Raw genomic sequence first — 22671 nt, forward strand, 5'->3', positions numbered from 1 at the left:
ATCGAAGCTGCATCTCCTGCACTGCAGGTGGGTTCTTCACCACTGAGCCCCCAGGGAAGCCCTCAGGTGAGGATATTGGGTCATTGTTGTTCAGTTAAGACAGTGGTGTCATTAATCACGACATCCTGGAGGAGTAAGACTGAAGAGATGAGTTTTCAGTGAGAAGGAGAGGAGGCTGGTCAAGGAGAGGACAGGCACAGCGGAAGGGCTGTGTGACTGCAGACAACCCACTTCTCTCTGGACCTCAGTTTCCTCATATACAACATGAAGGATGGACTTGGCTGAAGGGCTGAAAGTGGGGACTGGTGGCTGTGGCAACCTTATATCCAAAGACAGTTGTTATGGAGACCTACAGGTAGGAAAGTCCACCTGGCCCAGGCCACTGGTCATGCCCTCCCCAGGAGCAGAAATTTAAAGTCTCCTCAGCCTCAGGCTGAAAATTAACAGTGCCTATTTTGGGAGGAAAACTACCAGGCTGGTGTGAGAGATGAATGGTGCTGGAGATTCAATTTAGATTAAAGGGCATCTCACCATTTAGTATATTAAAAATTAAAATACTGTGTCAAATATCCGCGGGACAAAGCCAGGAAGGCCTTGAAAATTCAGAGACCCAAATGCAGTTGATAGCAGACACTGTGTGGAACCATAGATTTTCGAACCTGAGTTTCTCTTTGTACAAGGGTGAGGAGTCAGGTTTGCGGATGAACTTGGGCTGGTTGTTTCATCCCCTGGAAACTCAGTGTTCTCATCATTAAAATGGGAGCAAAATAAGCCCGAGGCTATGGTAAGCTGTACTCCACAGAGGAAGGGGCGTGGAAGCTCTCTGTGAACAGTATAGGTGAGGGAAGTGTGTCCTCACGGTGAAGAAATTAAAAAATGCCCCAGCACGTGGCTCAAGTCTTCTGCTGGAGTCAGAATTTGTATTCTATTAATTATGTACAAGAAGAGAGCTGAGTGCAGAACGTGGGTTCTTGCGCTGAACAGGAATGATTTGTTGTATCGGCCGCTTGTGTCATTGGCTACCTGAGGAAGCTTTGCCCCCAAAGTGCATCTCTGTCCAGCTGTACTGGACACACACTGGCTTTTCCCCCAGGCTCTGAGGCTTTGCCCTGGCCAGGTTCTTGGTCACATGCGGAAGCAGCGCCCCTAGTGTGTGTGCGCACATGTAGACATGGCCCATGATGAGATCAGCCGCTCGTGAGCACCCACAGACACTGTGTCCCTCCAGCCTTCGTGATACACACGGACATACATCTCTCCACGGATTTAAGTCCCTGAGTTCAGCTGCATCTCCACCCCTATCTCTGCTGTAGGAATTCCTAGACCCATGAAACCTCTCAGCTCACGGCTCTAGAATTTCTATGTGAACAGGAAAGTGGGTGTTGGTGGGAAGGTTGGGATTGGGTGGTGAGGATCTGGTGGGAAGGTGGGTGGCCAGGAGTTGATCTAGTAGCTGTGAAGATATCAATTATCTGCATCAAAGAATTGAGGGGTCCGGTGGAGGTGAAGGTGCTGAATGGGGTTGCCGGACAAAATACAGGATGACCAGTGAAATTTGAATTCCAGATAAATAGCAAATAACTTTTAAGTTATGTCTCCTATAATATTGGGGACACGCTAATAAAAATTATTTTTTTATCTGGAATTCAAATTTCACTGGATATCCTATACTTTTCTTTGTTAAATCTGGCAACCCTATACCAAAAGCACTCCACCCTCTCCATCCCCTGCCCCAGGTTCCCCCTTTGCTGGAGCAGGACAAGTCCTGTGGTCAGCCAGTCTCATTCTTCCATTTGGCAGGTGGAAAAGTGAGGCCCAGGGATGGGGAAGTATCTTGACTCAGATACAGTGATTCAGCTGCAAAGCTGGGGTTGGACTCCTGACTCCTGGCCCAGGCCCTTTTCACCAAAAGGTTCTCATCTTGCTCATTAGCTTAAAAAAAAAAAAAAAACTGAGCCTTAATGTACACACAAAATTATGGACATTTCACATTCTCTCTCCATCAGCATCGTTTAAGAGATTTGATTCAAACTGTCCTTTGGTGACCTCCGAGTAGCCTTTATCTCATCCTTTTGGCAGAGAAGACAAAGGCTCCCCACTCCAGTCCTCTTGCCTGGAAAATCCCATGGACGGAGGAGCCTGGTAGGCTGCAGTCCATGGGGTCGCTAAGAGTCGGACACGACTGAGCGACTTCACTTTCACGCATTGGAGAAGGAAATGGCAACCTGCTCCAGTGTTTCTGCCTGGAGTATCCCAGGGACGGGGGAGCCTGATGGGCTGTCGTCTATGGGGTTGCACAGAGCCGGACACGACTGAAGCGACTTAGCAGCAGCAGCAGCAGCATCCTTTTGGAAAAAAGGAGGCCAGAAAAGCCGCTGTTCTGTCCGTCTGTGAAGGGGTCTTGATGGTTGAACGCAGACATCCGCGATGTCATCACGAGAGGTGCGACATCCCTGTTGGTCCAGGACGGGGCGCTCTGCTGAGCAGCTGCCTGCAGCCTCAGGGAAGCTTCCAGAAGCAGAGGGACCAAATTCTAGCCTCAACCTGCCACTTGGGCAAGTGACACTCCCTCAGAACCTCAGTCTCTTCAGCTGTAAGTTGGGGCAGAGGGGAGACTCGCTGTTTCTGCCTGCTGGGGTGCAAATGAAAGGCGCACAACTATACGAGAAGTGCCTGGCACACCAAGGGGCCCAGAATCCGGGCAGAAAGCCTCTGAGCTCAAATGCACCCTCACACGACACTGACAGCAGCGACAGAGTATTCACGTCTTTTCATTGTCTGTGACCTCGAGTGACCCCTTTAGAGATGCAGGACGAACTCGTCTGCCCCACCCCACACCATCACCCCATTCCCTCCAGTATGCTGGGGCTGCAGACAGAGGGGGGCTAAGTGCACACATCTGTGCTCTGGGGGATCATCACTTAGCACATGGAGCTTGCATTCACCTCTGGCCAGTCTGTAAGACAAGGATTACAAACTCCATTTTGTGGATGGGAACACTGAGGCTCAGAGAGCTCAAGTGACTTGCTCAAGGCCACACAGCTCAGCCGGGACTGGACCCCAGGTCTTTGAGAATCCACAGCTGGGCTATTTCTATGTCATGCCAGGGCGCCTATTTCAGGGCCCAGCAGCTAAAAGTCAACAACTCCACCATTTCCCCTGTTCTGGACACAGCCTTGAGCTATAAACACAGACTTGGCAAACAGACAAGAGCTAACTCCCAGGGATTCCAGGCACCTGAAGAAAATGGGAAAATTTAGTCACCAGGCTCGGAGTTGTTAAATATTTGTGTTGTCACTGCAGTGTGGGTACCTCCATTAGCATAAATAAAAGTCTTACATTTTGAAAGGAAAAAAAAAAAAAACACGAGTCCTTCAAAAGCTATAACATTTATAGAAAAATGCATTTCCGTCTTTGGAAAGTGAGTGGGCTAAATCCACTGTGGTGCATCCAGTCCATTAAATATTATGCAACAATTAGAAAACACAATCCATTTATATGCACTAATATAGCAAAACTGAGTGAAAAAGGCAAGTTGCAGAGCAATGTGTACAGTTTGATTCCATTTATGCGAAACAGAAAACTCAGTAAAGCCATAGTTTATATTTCCTATAGGTACACATATATGTAAATATGTAGCAAAGGTTCTTTAAGGATCTGCTCCAAACTTATGATGGTGGAACTTCTGGGGAAGAAAAAGGCAATCTGATTGGTTGCAGTGGCTGGGACTCTAACTTGGACTAAAATATTTTTATTTTAACCCAGGAGAATGTATTCATGTTTTATTTGAACGATTCAAAGTTTAATTTACAGGGAGAAATCAATACGTACTATAAGAAAATGTACACTTATTTCCACACAACCTTTTGATATGAGGGGCTTTCCAGGTGGTGCTCGTGGTAAAGAATATGCCTGCAAAGCAGGAGACAGAGTTTGAAGATCCCCTGGAGAGGAAATGGCCCTCCTTTTAGATATGAGCTTGGAGACAAATATTCCTGGGTTAAAAACTTGGCTTCATCACTACTACCTGTGTGTCCCTCCACTCAAAGGAATACTTAACTCTGATCCGACCACTCCCCTTCACTGCCTGCACATCAGTCCAGGAGGACTTCGGTTAGGCACCTTCAACCGATTCTCCACCTAGTGGTCAGAGGGATGTTTTAAAAGCATGAAGTGCACTGTGTGAATGTCAAGCCCTTGTTGAAGATGCTCCAGGGGCTTCCGTTGCACAGACAGACATCTACTCTCCTTGCCAAGATCTGGAAGGCCCTGGACAGTGTGACCCCTTATTTCTTCTTAAGTCTTATTCCCTCACCCTGCCAACACACCCCAGCGCCACCAGCCTCTCTAGTACAGCTTCAATACAGGTGCTCTCCTGCCTCAGGGCCTTCGCACATGCTGTTCCTGCTGCCTGGACTGCGCTTCCCTCTCATTCACATTGAACTCAGCTAAACCTGTCTCTCTGTCCCCTTCAGATTGAACCTGTTTCTGAATGTTCTCATAGCTCACCGAACATCCCTTTCATTTTTATTACTTTAATCATTAATAGTGTGAAAGTGAAAGTTGCTAAGTCATGTCTGACTCTGCGACCCCATGAACTATACAATCAAAAGAATTCTCTAGGCCAGAATACTGGAGTGGGTAGCTTTTCCCTTCTTCGGGGATCTTCCCAACCCAGGGATCAAGCCCAGGTCTCCCACATTGCAGGCAGATTCTTTACCAGCTGAGCCACAAGGGAAGCCCAAGAATACTGGAGTGGGTAGCCTAACCCTTCTCCAGTGGATCTTCCTGACCCAGGAATTGAACTGGGGTCTCCTGCATTGCAGGCGGATTCTTTACCAACTCAGCTATCAGGGAAGCCCCATTAATAGTGTAATTGAGTGCTAAGTCACTTCAATTGTGTCTGACCTTTGCAACCCTATGGACTATAGCCCGCTGGGCTCCTCTGTCCATAGTATTCTCCAGGCAAGAATACTGGAGTAAGTTGCCATTCCCTCCTCCAGGGAATCTTTCTGATCCAGGGATCAAACCTGCGTCTCCTGCATTGCAGGCAGATTCTTTGCTACTGAGCCCCCTGGGAATCCTCCAAGGGGATAACTGGTCCCTATTTCCTCAGGTGATGAACATAATGGATGCAGCATTGCACTTGGTGCAGGGAACATCTCGAGGAATGAAAACCATTGCTGGCACTATTATTATCTCATAAGGAACTGTGGCAAGAGTTTTTGTGCCCCAGCCCCTTGGTCCTCTATGACTCCACACTGCAGCCAATGGCAGGCAGCTCCGGAGCACGCTGGCCACACCCTTCACGTGTCCTCCAAATCTGTCTTCAGCTTCAGGGCTCTTCCTGCAGCTGGGGGTTCATCGGGTGCCACTAAGCAGGGGGCCCAGAAGTGACGAGAATTACCCCAGACTCCAGTGGGACTGGGAGTCAGGATAGATGCTCCTGTACCCTTGGAGGGACAGTTCTCAGGTGCTTCCCACATGCTCCCTGCCAAGGTCAAGTGGGCCATAGCCCTGGTCCCCTGCAGCGTAATCAGGTCACCAGCACACCCCCAATGGCATTTCTCTCTTCCCTGCTTTCTTGCTCTCTCACTCCCGAGATGACTCCTAAACATACCACCTGCATCCCACCCTTGGCTCACACTCTGCTTTTGGGGAACCCAAACTAAAAACTTTCCCTGGTGGCTCAGATGGCAAAGAATCCACCTGTGATGTGGGAGACCTGGGTTCGCTCCCTGGGTTGGAAAGATCCCCTGGAGAAGGGCATGGCAACCCACTCCAGTATCCTTGCCTGGAGAATCCCCATGGACAGAGGAGCCAGGTGGGCCACAGTTCACGGGGTCGTAAAGAGTTGGACCTGACTGAGCGATTAATACACACAAAAACAGGTCGTGAGGAGTGAGTATGTGAGGCTGGGGCCTGGCGTCCCATCTTGATCTTCCTCTAATCACTCACTGGCCATGTGACCCCGCTGGGCCTCTCCTTCCTCTCGACCAAGGAGCTTGGACTAGTCCTCTAAGGGCCCTTGTTGCTCAGAAATTCTGAGATCCACTTCTCCTGTAATTGTATCATTCATTCATAAAGCCATTAAGCTTCCATGAGGGGCCTTCTAAGCCTGCCGGGTGAGCCTGTGGCCCGACAGAGGTGCTGCCCACTGTCGGAGGGGGCGAGCCTGCCCTGCGTGAGGGGGCAGGACAGCTACAGGGCAGCCAACTGAGGAGGCCACTTTGACGGCAAGCCTCTCATCTCGTCTCGCTGCCTCCAGCGTGCCTGCGCTCCCTCGGCCTGGCCGTCTGCATGCCTGGCTGCCTTTCTGGCCTCACCCTCCTGGGACGGGTCACAGCACCTTCCTCAGGAAGCTGCCCCTGGCTGGCCTTACTCTCATCTAATGGCCCTTCCATGCAGCTTACCTCCCCCACCACCCCCCTTACGGAAGTTATTAAGTGGTATTTCAACTGACTCCTGGGATTACTTAATTTTGAGCTCCTGAAAGGCAAGATCTGCATCAGTTCATTTTGTGTCCTTGGTTATGGCTGGCAGGCAGGAACCACTCACCGTGTGCCCGTGGAGGAGGGAGCGGGGGAGGAGGGAAAGGGGGAAGGAGGGAGAGGGGGGAGGAGGGAGGGGGGGAAGAGGGGGAGGGGCGGGGGTCCCAGCTGGACCCACACTTGGTACTAGCAGAGAGCAAACAGCACGGAGCAACAACTCTAATGCTAAATAACAACACAGACGCGAAACCCTCTGGCTAAACCACTGGTCCTCGCCATCCTCACAGGCCACACTTAGTGCTTACTCCATGCCAGGCTCTAGGCTAACAGTGTTCATGTGTGCAGACTCACTTAATCCCCAGCGTGGCCCCTTGAAGGGGACACTATTATCATCCCGTCTTACACACAGGTAGGAAGCGGCAGAGTGGGAAGGGACCCCAGGGAAGCTGGCCCGAGTCCCGTCCTGAACAAGAGCGTGTGTGGCCTGACTCCTTCCTTCATTCGCTTGCCGGTTCCTTCGCTCGCTGAACGGTGGCTGTGCACCCGCCCGCACCGGCATCTCAGCAAGCACCAGTCACACACTAGTGGAGCAGGAATGGCACTCCCACCCTCCCTGGCTCTTCTACACCCACGTGGTCGTCTAACCGTGCAATGCTGTTGCCACACACAGACTCAAGCTCTTCTGGCAGTGGGTGAGACACGCACTTATTCATTTTGACCCTCTGGGCACTGAGTTGTGTGGTCACGGCCTCAAATGACTAACAGTGGCTCCAGCTGTTCCCCTTTCCGCAGCTGTGTGACCTGGGACAAGTCACGCACCTTCTCTGGGCCACTTGGGCTATAAAACAGGGAGATCCCGCAGGCCCCCAGAGACCTGAGGAGAGGGCTATCTAAGGCGATGCCTGGCCCACAGTGCTTGGCATAGAGTAGGCACTGGTGACATAGTGGTAAAGAATCCACCTGCCAATGCAGGAGGCACAAGACATGGGCCTGGCCCCTGGGTCAGAAGATCCTCTTGGGTAGTAAACGGCAACCCACTCCAGTATTCTTGCCTGGAAAATTCCATGGACAGAGGAGCCTGGCGGGCTACAGTTCTGGCTTACAGTCAGACAAGACCGAACATACACACACACACACACACACACACACACACGTGTACGGGTTAAAGGACTTCAGCTGCAGAAGCTGATAGCCTTGTAACACCCCATGGAGGAGGGAGATGATGAAGAGGCCTGACTGAGTGCATGCAGCCATCAGAGGCATGAGTAGGACAGTAGGACTGGAACCCCAGTCTGGAGATGCCAAGACCCCACGCCCCTGTTGCTCTGCGACACAGGCTTCTTCAGGACAGCCTAAGCATTTGCACCGGGAACCTATCATTGATGCTGTTGCTTCCCCACACTGTCGGGCATTCTTTTATACTTTAAATGTTCTGTGTGTCTCTCCAATAACTTGACAAAGGCCACCTCTGTCACTGCCCGTGCAACAGAAGAAGGGTCAGCATCACTGTTGTTTCGGGGGCCGGGTACTTCCTGTCCCTTTGCTCAGGGGACTGGTGTGTGGTGCCAGGTGCAGCCTCGAGCTGGATAAAGATGCTGGACTGACCAAGTGTTAGTTGCTTGGTTGTGTCTAACTTTGCAATCCCATGGATTGTGGCCTGTCAGGCTCCTCTGTCCATGGGATTCTCCAGGCAAGAATACTGGAGTGGGTTGCCATTCCCTTCTCCAACAGATCTTCCTGACCCAGGAATTGAACCTGGGTCTCCCGCACTGCAGGCAGATTCTTTACCATCTGAGCTACCAGGAAAGCCCATGCTGGACTGACCAAGGCTCAAGCTAATACTGAGAGCAAGGGGACAGCTGTGAAAACACACCCAGTGACTTCAACTGGAGCAGCCATAGTGATCGTCACACCATTTACTGAGTCCTGGCAAAACCCAGTGAAGTTTCTCTCTAGACATGCGCCATGTTCTCTATGAAGTGTGTTCTTATTTAGAAGTGTGTTGTTTTGGGAGCATGTGCTTCCCTTAGCAAGCCTTTCTGCAGTTGTGCTAACCCCAAGCCCGGGAGAAGTCACTTGTGTCTGCTTTTGGGAACCTCATTCCTGTGATGCTTGAGGGCGGCCAGGTCCTCGGCCAGCCCTGCCATGCCAGTCCTGCTGGGGGGTGAGTCCGCCCTCCTCTGGGGGAGAAGGGGCAGTTGCTCTGCTGACCAGCCATGCAGAGTCGGGAGCAGGCATGCTGGCAGGTTGACTACAATGTTTTCTTGGAAGATAACAGAACACACTCTTTTTCCAGCTGTTAAGCTGGCTGTGAAAGAGGAAGGGTCACCGGGGCTGGTCACTGGTGAGACCATAGCTGGCTCTGAGGCTGGCTCTTGCCCTAATTTGCTGGGAGCTCCATGGTGAAGACTGTCCTGTTACCTCGAATAGAGCCCAACACATAGTAGGTGCTCATGAAGCAGGTGCGGCATGAAAGGCTGGCAGGCTACAGAGTCCACGGTAGGAGAAAAGTATGTTCCTTAGGACCTTTACCAAACAATAAAACTGAAGTCGATTGAGACTAGTCAGGCTTCTCAGGAAAGCTGTCAAACTGTACCTTCAGAATATTATTCTTCATAAGAATGGATGCATTGTCACTACTTGGGACAAATGAATAATAATAGCTGGGTGTGTGATGCGTGCTAAGATGTTTCAATCATATCCAACTCTGTGACCCATGGACTATAGCCTGCTAAGCTCCTCTGTCCATGGGATTCTCCAGGTAAGAATACTGGAGTGGGTTGCCATGCCGCCCTTCAGGAGATCTTCCCAACCCAGGGATTGAACCCATGTCTCTTAAGTCGCCTGCATTGGCAGGAGGGTTCTTTACCACTAGCTCCACCTGGGAAGCCCAAGAGCTGGGTGATTTTGCTTAAAAAAAGAGTTCCTTTAATACAGATGGTAATAAACACATGAAAAGATGCTCAACATCGCTCATTGTTAGAGAAATGCAAATCAAAACTACAGTGAGATACCGCCTCACACTGGTCAGAATGGTCATCATCAAAAACTCCACAAAGAAGTGCTGGAGAGGGAGTGGAGAAAAGGGAACCCTCCTGCGCTGCGGGGGGGAATGTAAATCGATATAACCACTATGGAAGACAGTATAGAGACTCTTTAAAAAACTAGGAACAATAATAAAATGTTGGTGCTGTTCAGTCGCCCAGCCGTGCCTGACTCCTTTGCAAAACCACCATTCAACCCAGCAATCCCACTTCTAGGCACATACTCTGAGGAAACCCAAACTGAAGAAGACACATGTGCCCCATCGTTTGCCGCGGTTCTAGTTACAGCAGCCAGGACATGGAAGCAGCCTAGATGCCCATCGACAGATGGACGGATACAGAAACGATGGCACACATATGCAATGCAATACCACTCAGCCATGAAAAGGAACGCACCTGAGTCAGGTCTAGTGAGGTAGGTGAACTGAGAGCCTATTATACAGACTGAGGTAAGTCAGAAAGAGAAAGACAAATATCGTGTATTAATGCATATATGTGGAATCTAGAAAGATGGTACTGATGAGCCTATTTGCAGGGCAGCGGTGGAGATACAGACATAGAGAACAGATTTATGAACAAGGGTGGGGGAGAGGAAGGGGAGGGTGAGATGAATGGAGAGAGTAGCACGGAAGCATACACACTGCCATATGTAAAATAGATCGCCAATGGAAATCTGCTGCATGACTCAGGGAACTCAAGCCGGGGCACTGTGACAACCTAGCAGGGAGGGAGGGGACATAGGGGACACCTGTGGCTAATTTATATTGACGTATGGAAGAAATGAAACCAATATTGTAATGCAATCATCAATCAATCAAAAATAACTAAATACAGAAAGCAAAACAAAGTTCTTTAAAAACGAAAACCTCTTCGAGAGTTTAACTGTTTAAACTCTGTAAGCCTTCAGAGTCTTTCTTACAGAGGGAAAATGTCATGATTCTTACCTGGACCTCGGGTGGCTTATATCTGACCTTAACTTTCAGGCCTCACTGCTCCCTCATTACCCCTTTCCCTCTTCTGATTCGGCTTTCAGAGAATAGTCAAATCTGAGGGCTATCCTTGCCACCTCTCAGACAGGAGCCACAAACTAATTTCATCTTGCAAGTCAACTGTGACTTATTAGCAAGGGCTACCTGGAGTTGAGTTTGAAGAGTCTGCGTATCAGGATTGATTAGTGATGTCTGCCCCAGATTTGTTGGAAGAGGGTGTTTGCTATGACCAGTGCATTTTCTTGGCAAAACTCTATTAGTCTTTGCCCTGCTTCATTCTGTATTTCAAGGCCAAATTTGCCTGTTAGTCCAGGTGTTTCTTGACTTCCTACTTTTGCATTCCAGTCCCCTATAACGAAAAGGACATCTTTTTTGGGTGTTCTAAAAGGTCTTGTAGGTCTTCATAGAACCGTTCAACTTCAGCTTTTTCAGCGTTACTGGTTGGGGCATAGACTTGGATTACTGTGATACTGAATGGTTTGCCTTGGAAACGAACAGAGATCATTCTGTCGTTTTTGAGATTGCATCCAAGTACTGCATTTCGGACTCTTTTGTTGACAATGAAGGCCACTCCATTTCTTCTGAGGGATTCCTGCCCGCAGTAGTAGATATAATGGTCATCTGAGTTAAATTCACCCATTCCAGTGCATTTCAGTTTGCTGATTCCTAGAATGTCAACATTCACTCTTGCCATTTCTTGTTTGACCACTTCCAATGGAGAAGACTCTATACATGGACATTACCAGATGGTCAACACCGAAATCAGATTGATTATATTCTTTGCAGCCAAAGATGGAGAAGCTCTATACAGTCAGCTAAAACAAGACCAGGAGCTGACTGTGGCTCAGACCATGAACTCCTTATTGCCAAATTCAGACTTATATTGAAGAAAGTAGGGAAAACCACTAGACCATTCAGGTATGACCTAAATCAAATCCCTTATGATTATACAGTGGGAGTGAGAAATAGATTTAAGGGCCTAGATCTGATAGATAGAGTGCCTGATGAACTATGGAATGAGGTTCATGACATTGTACAGGAGACAGGGATCAAGACCATGCCCATGCAAAAGAAATGCAAAAAAGCAAAATGGCTGTCTGGGGAGACCTTACAAATAGCTGTGAAAAGAAGAGAAGTGAAAAGCAAAGGAGAAAAGGAAAGATATAAACATCTGAATGCAGAGTTCCAAAGAATAGCAAGAAGAGATAAGAAAGCCTTCTTCAGCGATCAATGCAAAGAAATAGAGGAAAACAACAGAATGGGAAAGACTAGGGATCTCTTCAAGAAAATCAGAGATACCAAAGGAACATTTCATGCAAAGATGAGCTCGATAAAGGACAGAAATGGTATGGACCTAACAGAAGCAGAAGATATTAAGAAGAGATGGCAAGAATACACAAAAGAACTGTACAAAAAAGATCTTCATGACCCAGATAATCACGATGGTGTGATCACTGACCTAGAGCCAGACATCCTGGAATGTGAAGTCAAGTGGGCCTTAGAAAGCATTACTACGAACAAAGCTAGTGGAGGTGATGGAATTCCAGTTGAGTTATTCCAAATCCTGAAAGATGATGCTGTGAGAGTGCTACACTCAATATGCCAGCAAATATGGAAAACTCAGAAGTGGCCACAGGACTGGAAAAGGTCAGTTTTCATTCCAATCCCAAAGAAAGGCAATGCCAAAGAATGCTCAAACTACCACACAATTGCACTCATCTCACACGCTAGTAAAGTGATGCTCAAAATTCTCCAAGCCAGGCTTCAGCAATATGTGAACCGTAAACTTCCTGATGTTCAAGCTGGTTTTAGAAAAGGCAGAGGAACCAGAGATCAAATTGCCAACATCCGCTGTGTTCATGGATCATGTGTCCATGATCCGCTGGATCATGGAAAAAGCAAGAGAGTTCCAGAAAAACATCTATTTCTGCTTTATTGACTATGCCAAAGCCTTTGATGGTGTGGATCACAATAAACTGTGGAAAATTCTTCAAGAGATGGGAATACCAGAACACCTGATCTGCCTCTTGAGAAATTTGTATGCAGGTCAGGAAGCAACAGTTAGAACTGGACATGGAACAACAGACTGGTTCCAAATAGGAAAAGGAGTTCGTCAAGGCTGTATATTGTCACCCTGTTTATTTAACTTATATGCAGAGTACATCATGAGAAATGCTGGACTGGCAGAAACACAAGCTGGAATCAAGATTGCCGGGAGAAATATCAATAACCTCAGATATTCAGATGACACCACCCTTATGGCAGAAAGTGAAGAGGAACTAAAAAGCCTCTTGATGAAAGTGAAAGTGGAGAGTGAAAAAATTGGCTTAAAGCTCAACATTCAGAAAACGAAGATCATGGCATCCAGTCCCATCACTTCATGGGAAATAGATGGGGAAACAGTGGAAACAGTGTCAGACTTTATTTTTCTGGGCTCCAAAATCACTGCAGATGGTGACTGCAGCCATGAAATTAAAAGATGCTTACCCCTTGGACGGAAAGTTATGGCCAACCTAGATAGCATATTCAAAAGCAGAGACATTACTTTGCCAACAAAGGTTCGTCTAGTCAAGGCTATGGTTTTTCCTGTGGTCATGTATGGATGTGAGAGTTGGACTGTGAAGAAGGCTGAGCGCCAAAGAATTGATGCTTTTGAACTGTGGTGTTGGAGAAGACTCTTGAGAGTCCCTTGGACTGCAAGGAGATCCAACCAGTCCATTCTGAAGGAGATCAGCCCTGGGATTTCTTTGGAAGGAATGATGCTAAAGCTGAAACTCCAGAACTTTGGCCACCTCATGCAAAGAGTTGACTCATTGGAAAAGCCTCTGATGCTGGGAGGGATTGGGGGCAAGAGGAGAAGGGGATGACAGAGGATGAGATGGCTGGATGGCATCACTGACTCGATGAACGTGAGTCTGAGTGAACTCTGGGAGTTGGTGATGGACAGGGAGGCCTGGCTTGCTGCGATTCATGGGGTCGCAAAGAGTCGGACATAACTGAGTGACTGATCTGATCTGCCCCAGATTTGGGTCTGGAAGTGGGGGCTTGTGTTTCAGGAATTTGCTGTCCTGTCCTCTTTCTCTTTCAACCCCTGGCTCAGGATGTCAAGAGGCCCACAAGTTAGACCCACCTGGATGTCTTATTTATTAATGCATCTCCAACTTGGGAGGTCTAAGACCAAGCTCTTCATTTCGTTGAAATCTATCCCCCCTTCTGACCATACTGGCCAGCCCCCCTGGGATTTCCTGGATCTGACCTTTCTTCTTCAGACCTGAGATCAACATCTGATTCTGGGGTCCTGGCATCTCTCATTTGGCTGTCCCTGCAATGGCTCCTTAGTGGATCTCCCTTCCTGAACCGTCATCCTCTGACTCACAGTGAATGATGCTCTGATCTCTCCTAAGTGCCCCTCAGACCCGTATGTCCCCACCCTGGAAAGTGCATTGGCTCTAAATGCTCAGCAGTGTCTAATATCCCCTCTTCAACAATTAAAACCAATCCCTTTCTCTCACTCACTAATCCATTCATTCTTAGATTCCCTTTTACTCTCTGTTCACATATTTGTTAAACAAACATTTCACGATTGCTGCATCCACAATGTCAGGTATGCATTGTCTCGTAAGGACACAGAAGTGAATTCTTTCCTCCACTTCAAATTCTGCGGGTGCTGATGCAGTCCTGCTTTCCTTTGAGAAATAAGTCCAGTCCAAGGTATGTGAAACTCACAACCCTTCCCAGGTTATTACGTCCCTTAATGAGGAGCTTGCAGTCTAGGGTGGAGACAGATGTGTAAAAATTCACTCTAATCCCAGGTGAAATGCCTCTCCTTCCAACTTTGGTTCCTTTTCCAGGTCTGGGTCTGTCTCCTTTCCTCTGGGGTCTTCCTCAACACCATCCTCTCCCAGCATCTTTCTCTTCTCTCACAGTAGCCACCACTCTAGTAAATAGTTCGATGGCCAGCTTGGGTCTATCTGCCTCCACTCCTTTTCCTCCAGTTCTTCACCTCATTTCTGTATAAGGGAAACTGTCCAGTGCACAGTAGGGCCACGATAAGAACTGAATTGATTCAACTCCAGTTTTTGAGTAAATCTCTCCTGTGTTCCATTTCTCCCTGCTGACCCCCAGTCAGGTCTCAGGCCCACCCATTTGTTTTGGTGCTGGACTTGGGGCCAGATCACCTGCTTCTGACGCTTTTTGTTGCTGTTGTTGAGTCACGCTAAGTCATGTCCGACTCTTTGTGACCCCATGGATCACAGCATGCCAGGCTCCTCCGTCCTTCACTATCTCCCGGAGTTTGCCATTGAGTTGGTGATGCTATCTAACCATCTTATCCTCTGCCGCCCTCTTCTCCTCTTGCCTTCAATCTTTCCCAGCATCAGGGTCTTTTCCAACAAGTCATCTCTTTGCACTGATCCATGAAGGGGTTCTGCCACTTACAGGCTGGACACAACCCCCAGGTGCTTCAGTTTTCCTGTCTCTAAAATGGGAATTTTGACAGTACCTCCCTCCTAGGCTTGCTGTGAAGATACAATGAGTCGATACTTGTTAATGTGCTTATGTCGAGGTTGTATATTGCCACTCTGGTTATTTAAGTTATATGCAGAGTACATCATGTGAAATGCTGGGCTGGATGAAGCACAAGCTGGAATCAAGATTTCCAGGAGAAATATCAATAACCTCAGATATGCAGATGACACCACCCTTATGGCAGAAAGCAAAGAGGAACTAAAGAGCCTCTTGATGAAAGTGAAAAGAAGAGAGTGAAAAAGCTGGCTTAAAACTCAACATTCTAAACATGGCATCTGGTCCCATGACTTCATGGCAAATAGATGGGGAAACAATGGAAACAGTGAGAGACTTTATTTTCTTGTGTTCCAAAATCACTGCAGATGGTGACTGCAGCCATGAAATTAAAAGATGCTTTCTCCTTGGAAGAAAAACAATAACAAACCTAGACAGTATATTAAAAAGTACAGACATTACTTTTCCAACAAAGGTCCATCTAGTCAAAGCTATGGTTTTTCCAGTGGTCATGTATGGATGTGAGAGTTGGACCATAAAGAAGGCTGAGCACCAAAGTATTGATGGTTTTGAACTGTGGTGTTGGAGAAGACTCTTGAGAGTCCATTGAACTGCAAGGAGATCAAACCAGTCAATCCTAAAGGCAATCAATCCTGAATATTCATTGGAAGGACTGATGTTGAAGCTGAGTCTCCAATACTTTGGCCACCTGATGCGAAGAGCCAACTCAATAGAAAGACCCGGATGCTGAGGAAGACTGAAGGCATGAGGAGAAGGGGACGACAGAGGATGAGATGGTTGGATGGCATCACCGACTCGATGGACATGAGTTTGAGCAAGCGCTGGGAGATGGTGATGGACAGGGAGGCCTGGTGTGCTGCAGTCCATGGAATCACAGAGAATCGGCCACATCTGAGTGACTGAACAACAACAGCAACAATATGCTTAGAGAAGGAAGAATGGCAAGAAAGGAGAGGGGATTGGCACCCCACTCCAGTATTCTCGCCTGGAGAATTCCATGGACAGAGGAGCCCAGTGGGCTACAGTCCACGGGGTCGCAAAGAGTCAGACACAACTGAGTGTCTAACACTACACTAATGTGCTCAAAACAGTGTTTGGTACATGGTAAGAGTGAGGGCTGACCTTTCCTGCATATTGGGATAGGTCCTCCACTTTAGTTTTCCTTTAGGCCTGAACCTATTTACTGTTGGTTTGGAATTCTCACCCTCTCCTGTTTACACTTACTTTGCATTCTGTCCCCCTCATCATTGAGTCCCTGGAGTTCACTTGCCTGGCTGACAGGGTCTGGATTCAGGGGGCACTGCAGAAAGGGGAGGGTGGGTGGACCTGCCACTTCTGTCTGGGAAGAATCATCACCCCCAGCATTCACTGGGTCACACCTGGTTGCCTAGCAACCAGCAACACACATCTCTGCCTTGGCTCACAATTATATGGAGAAACAAAATGTTCCAGATGAACCCTCAAATCACACATCATTAAGTTCTGTTCAGCCTGGGGCTCAGCAACAAAGCCATAAGGAACAGAACAAAGCAGCAAGAGCTTTGGGGGATGGAGTACCGTGCTAGGAGACTGGGGCTGGGCTTCCAGCCATGCTGACCCCTGGTTGGCTAGGTGATACCGAGATCCTCACCCAGGTCCAGGTTCAAAAAGTGGCCCTGTCACCTCCTCACTGGCTGAGCCATACCCAGTCAGTGCCCTGGTATCTCCTCACCTGCTGGAGTTCAGATTTGGTCCCTGCTCTGCAGGGCATGGTGAGAATGGATGAGATAACACACTATGTCCTTCGCCTGTTCTCAGCTCTCCAGCATCCACCCCACTAGGGAGGAAACCCCACAGTTCTGGTGCTCCCCTGGTCGTCCAGCCCCTGCTGACTTCCCCTCAGGCCCCACCTCCAAGCCTTTGTCCACGCTTCCCCCTCATTCCATGGCGCAGCCTCCCTTTCATTCTGCAGGTCCTCTCCGCCTCCTGATCTCAGGATCTCCAATGACTGTTCTGTTCTTCCTCCCCCGGCCCTTGCGTGTTTCCCCTAGAGCCGTAATGACAATGGACGATCTCAATTATTTCTCCATTTTCTTAGCTTTTTTTCTTGCCACCCATACTCAAACACAAGCCCCATAAGAGCGGTGACATTTTTTATTCTGTTCACTGCTGCATCAATTCCTGGGGCCCAGAACTATGTCTAGCACATGATAGGTGCTTAAGGACCATCTGCTGCATGAATCGATGAACAAATGAAGGAATGGTTCCAATGCCTGGCACTTAGTAGGTGCTTGGGACCTTCTTGCCTTTTGTTTCACTTTAGGCTTTTCTACAAAAGGAGTTCGCCGACACCCTTAAACCCTGTATGCTTGGCCCTGCATTTACTGGAGGCAATTCTTTCTTAGATATTTACAGCAAAAGGTAAAGATATCCATTAACCAAGAAACACGCTAGCATGAAATCATCATTCTGTGCACTTTTCAGGGACAAAACTTCAGGACCTGTCATGAAGGACTCTGAAATTTAAATACACAAAACAGGGAGAGGAAATAACATCTAAGATTTGCCGGCCTCTAGAACACACTGGAGAGAGGGGACTTGGGCCAGGCTGGCTTGGGTTCAGATGTTACTTCTGCAACCTGTTGGTGAGTGACCTTGGCCTTGACACTGTGTCTCAGTTTCTTTGTCTGTGAAACGGTGATAATACTAGAAAGAGATACCATATAAACCGCAAGTCCCCCCCAACCACTCTCCACTGTTCAGAATTAAACCTGGGGGCTGGGACTCACTGCAGCCCCATGGGTGGTCTCCATCAGCCTCCCACATGGCGGCTGCATTTTCTTTGCTACTGTGCTGAGGCCGGAAACACAGCTGGCTCCCCAAGATGGTAATTGTTCGGACAATTTAGGAAACCTCTGGGGGAGACAGAGAAGCTGGCAGTTCCAAATCAAACAGCCAGCTTTCCCGGGAGCCCGTTGTCAGAACATCAGAGGGACGGTTTTGCAGCCTGGCCTCATATTAACTGCGGCAGTCAGAAAATGGATTATTCCAAACCCCGGCGTTCACTCACTCGACACTTTCTCCTTGTCTGGGTAATTAGATCTCCCAGGACTTCAAGAGGATGCTGGCGGCTTCATGCCAGCTCACATGTCCTTGAGGCTGGCAAGGGGGCAGCAGGGTGTGTGTCTCTGTTAGATCGCAGCCCCTCTGGGGCCGGCCCCCTCCCCCCAGGTCCTAAGCTGAGCGGGCTGTGGGTTCCGTTTGGGGCAAGTGGACTAGGGAGCCCTCAGCATGCCCACACATATCATCATCACTCGTATTTTCATTTATGTAGAATCTTTGTTAGGTGCTAACTTTTCAGAGGTGCATGAGACTGCCCTTGTCCTCAGGAAGCATGAAATCCAAAAGTCTAGATAACTAATGAGAACCTACTGTATAGCTCTGTATACAGTACTCCCTACTGTATACAGTAGGGAGCCCTACTCAATGCTCTGCATTGACCCAAACAGGAAGGAAATCCAAAAATGGGAGGATATATGTATGTGTAGTGGATTTACTTGGCAGTACAGCAGAAACTAATACAACATTGGGAAGCAACCAGGCTGCTGTTGGTTAGTCGCTAAACTGTGTCTGACTCTTTGTAACCCCATGGACTGGAGCCCGCCAGGCTCCTCAACCCATAGGATTTCCCAAGTAAGAATACTGGAATGGGTTGTCATTTCCTCCTACAGGGGATCTTCCCAAACCAGGGATCAAACCCACGTCTCCTGTGTCTCTGCACTGGCAGGCGGATTCTTTACCACTGAGCAACATAGGGGATCAGAAAACTCCAGAGAGCCGGAGGCCTACCAGAACTCAACCTTAGCCAATCTTGGCAAGTGATTCATAGGCGGCCACTCCAGACTCCCAAGGGTCCCCATGCAGCCTCTTCTACCTGCAGGGCTGCTTGGGAAGACTCTGCCCTGAGATACTCTCCCACTGGGATTTCTGTTCTCTTGGGAGAATCTCTAGGGTGGGCTCAGCAGGGTGACGGGGAGCTGAGTTCATTTCCCTCCCTCCCTGAAGAAGGTAGGGGCCAGCTGGGGCAGGGTGTACATGGTGTAACTGTTTTAAGCCCCTATACAGGGTGGCTGGTTCCTTTCATTCACTGTTCTCACAGTTAAGCCCTGGATCCTCTTTACAGGGTTTCCCTGGTGGCTCAGATGGTAAAGAATCTGCCTTCAACGTAGGAGACGCAGGTTCGACTCCTGGGTTGGGAAGATCCCTTGGCGAAGGAAATGGGAGCCCACTCCGGTACTCCTGCCTGGGAAATCACATGGGCGGAGGAGCCTGGCGGGCGACAACCCCTGTGTTGCTCCGTGTTTCAGGCCAGGCCATCCACAAGCTCTCTCCTTGGACCCGGAGTCAGCAATGCAGTGGGATCAGCTCCCATCTTCTTGTGAGACCCTGTTGCTAAGTATTCAGGCACTTTTGTGAGCTGGCTGTTAGAGGCAGCCGTCATGAGGAGTCAATGATACAGAGTTCCAATTTCTATAAATCATATTTAAAGGGGGAACAAGTGGCCCATGCTTTAAAAGGGGAACAAGTGGCCCCTTCCTAACTATTTTCCTGCCTGTCACTATGCTCTGTTCTCTGGAGCCCACCGAGTCTACCCACAGAAACGCCACGTAATGGTGTGGACTGTGGGTCGTCTCCCAGTCTCACATTTTGTGCCATCGTGTTCGTGACGCTGTAGGAACACTTACGCCATGGAAATCAGCATGCGCCACAAACGAGGACTCCTTACCACCCCAGAGGGCTGTGTGCTAACCACCCACCAGCCCAGCGCTGCCCGAAATAGGGAACAACGCAAGGACCCGAAACAGCGGGAGTGGATTTCTCCCAGCCTGCGTGCCCCCCAGGGGCATATATTCCTGGTGTCAGTCCCGCCATCCAGCCCCTCGCATCCCAATTTCCCTCCAGAAAACCGAGCTCGGTTTTCCAGCCTCTGGTCTGACTTCGGGGGACCATGCCCGTTCTTCCCTCGGATCTGCCCCACCACTCCTGTTGCTCATGACCAACGCACCTCAGCTGACCTGCCTTAGGACAACGTCCCCACCAACGCAGAAGGACAAGTGGAGAGAGAAACCATCACCCTGAATCTTACCCATAACCCCAACACTGGCACTTGCCTCCCATCTGTTTCTACGGAGTTGCTGCAATGTACCATGCTGAACACGGCTTTTTCACACTGCACCGCATCACGAGCCCCATACACGTTGCTTCATGCTCTTTGCAACAACAATTTCCCACGATGTTCCATCAGGCATGTGGAGAAGCTGAAGGCGGCTTAATTGCTCTCCTAATGTTAGGCATTTAGGAATTACTTAACATCACACAGGGAAACGGTTAAGAAAAAAAAAAAAAAAACTGGGACTTTGGGTCAGGAGAAGAGTTCTCATGTGGTTTTAGGCCAGAAGGCTGTGTGAGTTTGGGGCAAGATCTTTCCCTCTCTGTGCCTCAGCATCTTAAACCTATAATATGTAAATAATGATGATGATAGTAATAAGAGTAATGGCAGTTTCCGTTCCCTGCAGGCTTCCTGTACTGAGCTGTGTGTTCTTACAGCAGCTCATTTATTCCTTACCATGGATCACGAACAAGTACTATTTCACAGATGAGTAAACAGGTTCTGAGAGGTGAAGTCATTTGCTTGGCACAACACGGCGAGTAAGTAAGTGCACAGCTGGGATCAGACCCAGGACGCCCGCTGCTTAACGCGTAGGCTGCCTCACTGCTTCCTAACGCCCACTGGGATGGGCGCTCGGAGACGCATGCATCCGCACGGTAGAGAGCTCGTCAGCTCTCACCACAGTCCTCCTCTGTCCCCCCGTGCACCCCCACTTTACAGGAGAGAAACTGGGGCTTCAAGCACAGAAAGGATCGTCTCAAGTGAGAATGTTCTGGGTGGATTGTGCCCCCGCCCAAGTCATAAGGCCTGGAAACTCAGGGTGGGACCATATAGAGCCACCACAGAGGGGAGCAGTTGCTCAGTTAGGATGAGGTCTTGCGGGTGGGCCCTGTTCGAGGATGACCTGTGTCCTTACGTGGAGGAAATCTGCAGTCAGAGACAGACACACACAGAAGGAAGATGGTGTGAAGATACGGGGAGGACGGCCACCTACAAGGTGAATACCAACGAGGCCTGACCGGTCTACTGTGCCATTTAAAGCCTGTGCTTCCTTATTACTTTTCTACCCGGGTGATCTGTCCGCTGGTGGAAGTGCGATGCTCAAGCCCCCCAGTACTGTTGTGTTACTGTCGATGTCCCCTTCTCTGTCTGCTACCATTTACCTTGTGGATTGAGGCACTCTTACGTTGGGTGCATAGATATTTACAATTGTCACGCCTTCTTCACCGACACGGTGAAGGAGAGAGACCTGGGACAGATCCTCCCCTCACAGCCCTCGGAAGGAACTGGCTCTGCCGACATCTCGATCCCAGACTTCCAGCCTCCAGAAAGGTGAGACAACACGTTTCTGCTGTTTAAGCCACTCAGTTTGTGGTCCTCGGTTATGGCAGACCCTGGAAATGTACACATCCATGCAGCAAGGCGGGGATGGATGAGAGCTGAGGTTGTGTGGGGAGGTGGGGAGCCTGCACGAGGCAGGGGGCGGGGAAGACGAACATCTGCCCCCTTCACCACGTGCAGGGATGCCTTGGGGCCCCTGGTCCTGGGTGAGGACCTCACCCACCGCACACCTGGGCAGGTCCCTTCCCTCCTGGGCCTCAGTGCATTCTGGGATTGCTGGATGAGATGGGCCCTGAGAGCCACTCCAGACCTGTGGTCCCCACGGGTCTGAGAGTCCCTCCGGCTCTTGTCCCAACCACCCTGGCCCGACTGAGCTGGTGTGTGTGGGGGCAGCCCCAGGGAAAACACCATTCTGCTGTTTTGTCCAACAGAGGTTTCCCAAGAGCTCGGGAAGCAGCCTGTGCCCCGGGCTGTTACTCCTTCACTGTCCTCTCTGGACCCTTCCTGGCAGCCTTTATGTCTGATTGCCTCTCCAGTGTCAGACACCTTGATCACACCCTGCCTGCAGGTGACTCTCTCCTCTCCTCTCTGACTTCTCCTGCTTTGCTGGTTGCCTTCTCCCTTACCAGCTGCAGCTGCACTTGATGAGCACCGCAGGAGAGTTCATTCCTGTATGCTCATGGAGTGTACTCTGTGCCCAGCACTGCTCCAGGCACTAGAATACGGCAGTGAACAGCACAGGCCCAGACCTCTGCCCCACTCCCCCATGCAGCTTTGGGACTTCTTAGCAGAGTCCCCGGAGAAGGCAATGGCACCCCACTCCAGTACTCTTGCCTGGAAAATCCCATGGACAGAGGAGCCTGGTAGGCTGCAGTCCATGGGGTCGCTAGGAGTCAGACACGACTCAGCGACTTCCCTTTCACTTTTCACTTTCATGCATTGGAGAAGGAAATGGCAACCCACTCCACTGTTCTTGCCTGGGGAATCCCAGGGACAGGGGAGCCTGATAGGCTGCCGTCTATGGGGTCGCACAGAGTCAGACACGACTGAAGTGACTTAGCAGCAGCAGCAGTAGCAGCAGCAGAGTCCCAAACTTCTCTGTTGTCCCAGGCTTC

The 22671-nt window shown here is 49.4% G+C and overlaps 1 protein-coding gene across 15 annotated transcripts in view; it reads right to left on the reverse strand.

Moving 5' to 3' along the window:
* ATP2B2 (ATPase plasma membrane Ca2+ transporting 2) overlaps nt 1-22671 on the reverse strand; it is a 378716-nt gene that overhangs the window by 87300 nt on the left and 268745 nt on the right. The gene's annotated exons all lie outside the window — the stretch shown is intronic.

This window comes from Bos indicus, chromosome 22 (genome assembly GCF_029378745.1).
Source record: "Bos indicus isolate NIAB-ARS_2022 breed Sahiwal x Tharparkar chromosome 22, NIAB-ARS_B.indTharparkar_mat_pri_1.0, whole genome shotgun sequence".
Taxonomy (NCBI): domain Eukaryota; kingdom Metazoa; phylum Chordata; class Mammalia; order Artiodactyla; family Bovidae; genus Bos; species Bos indicus.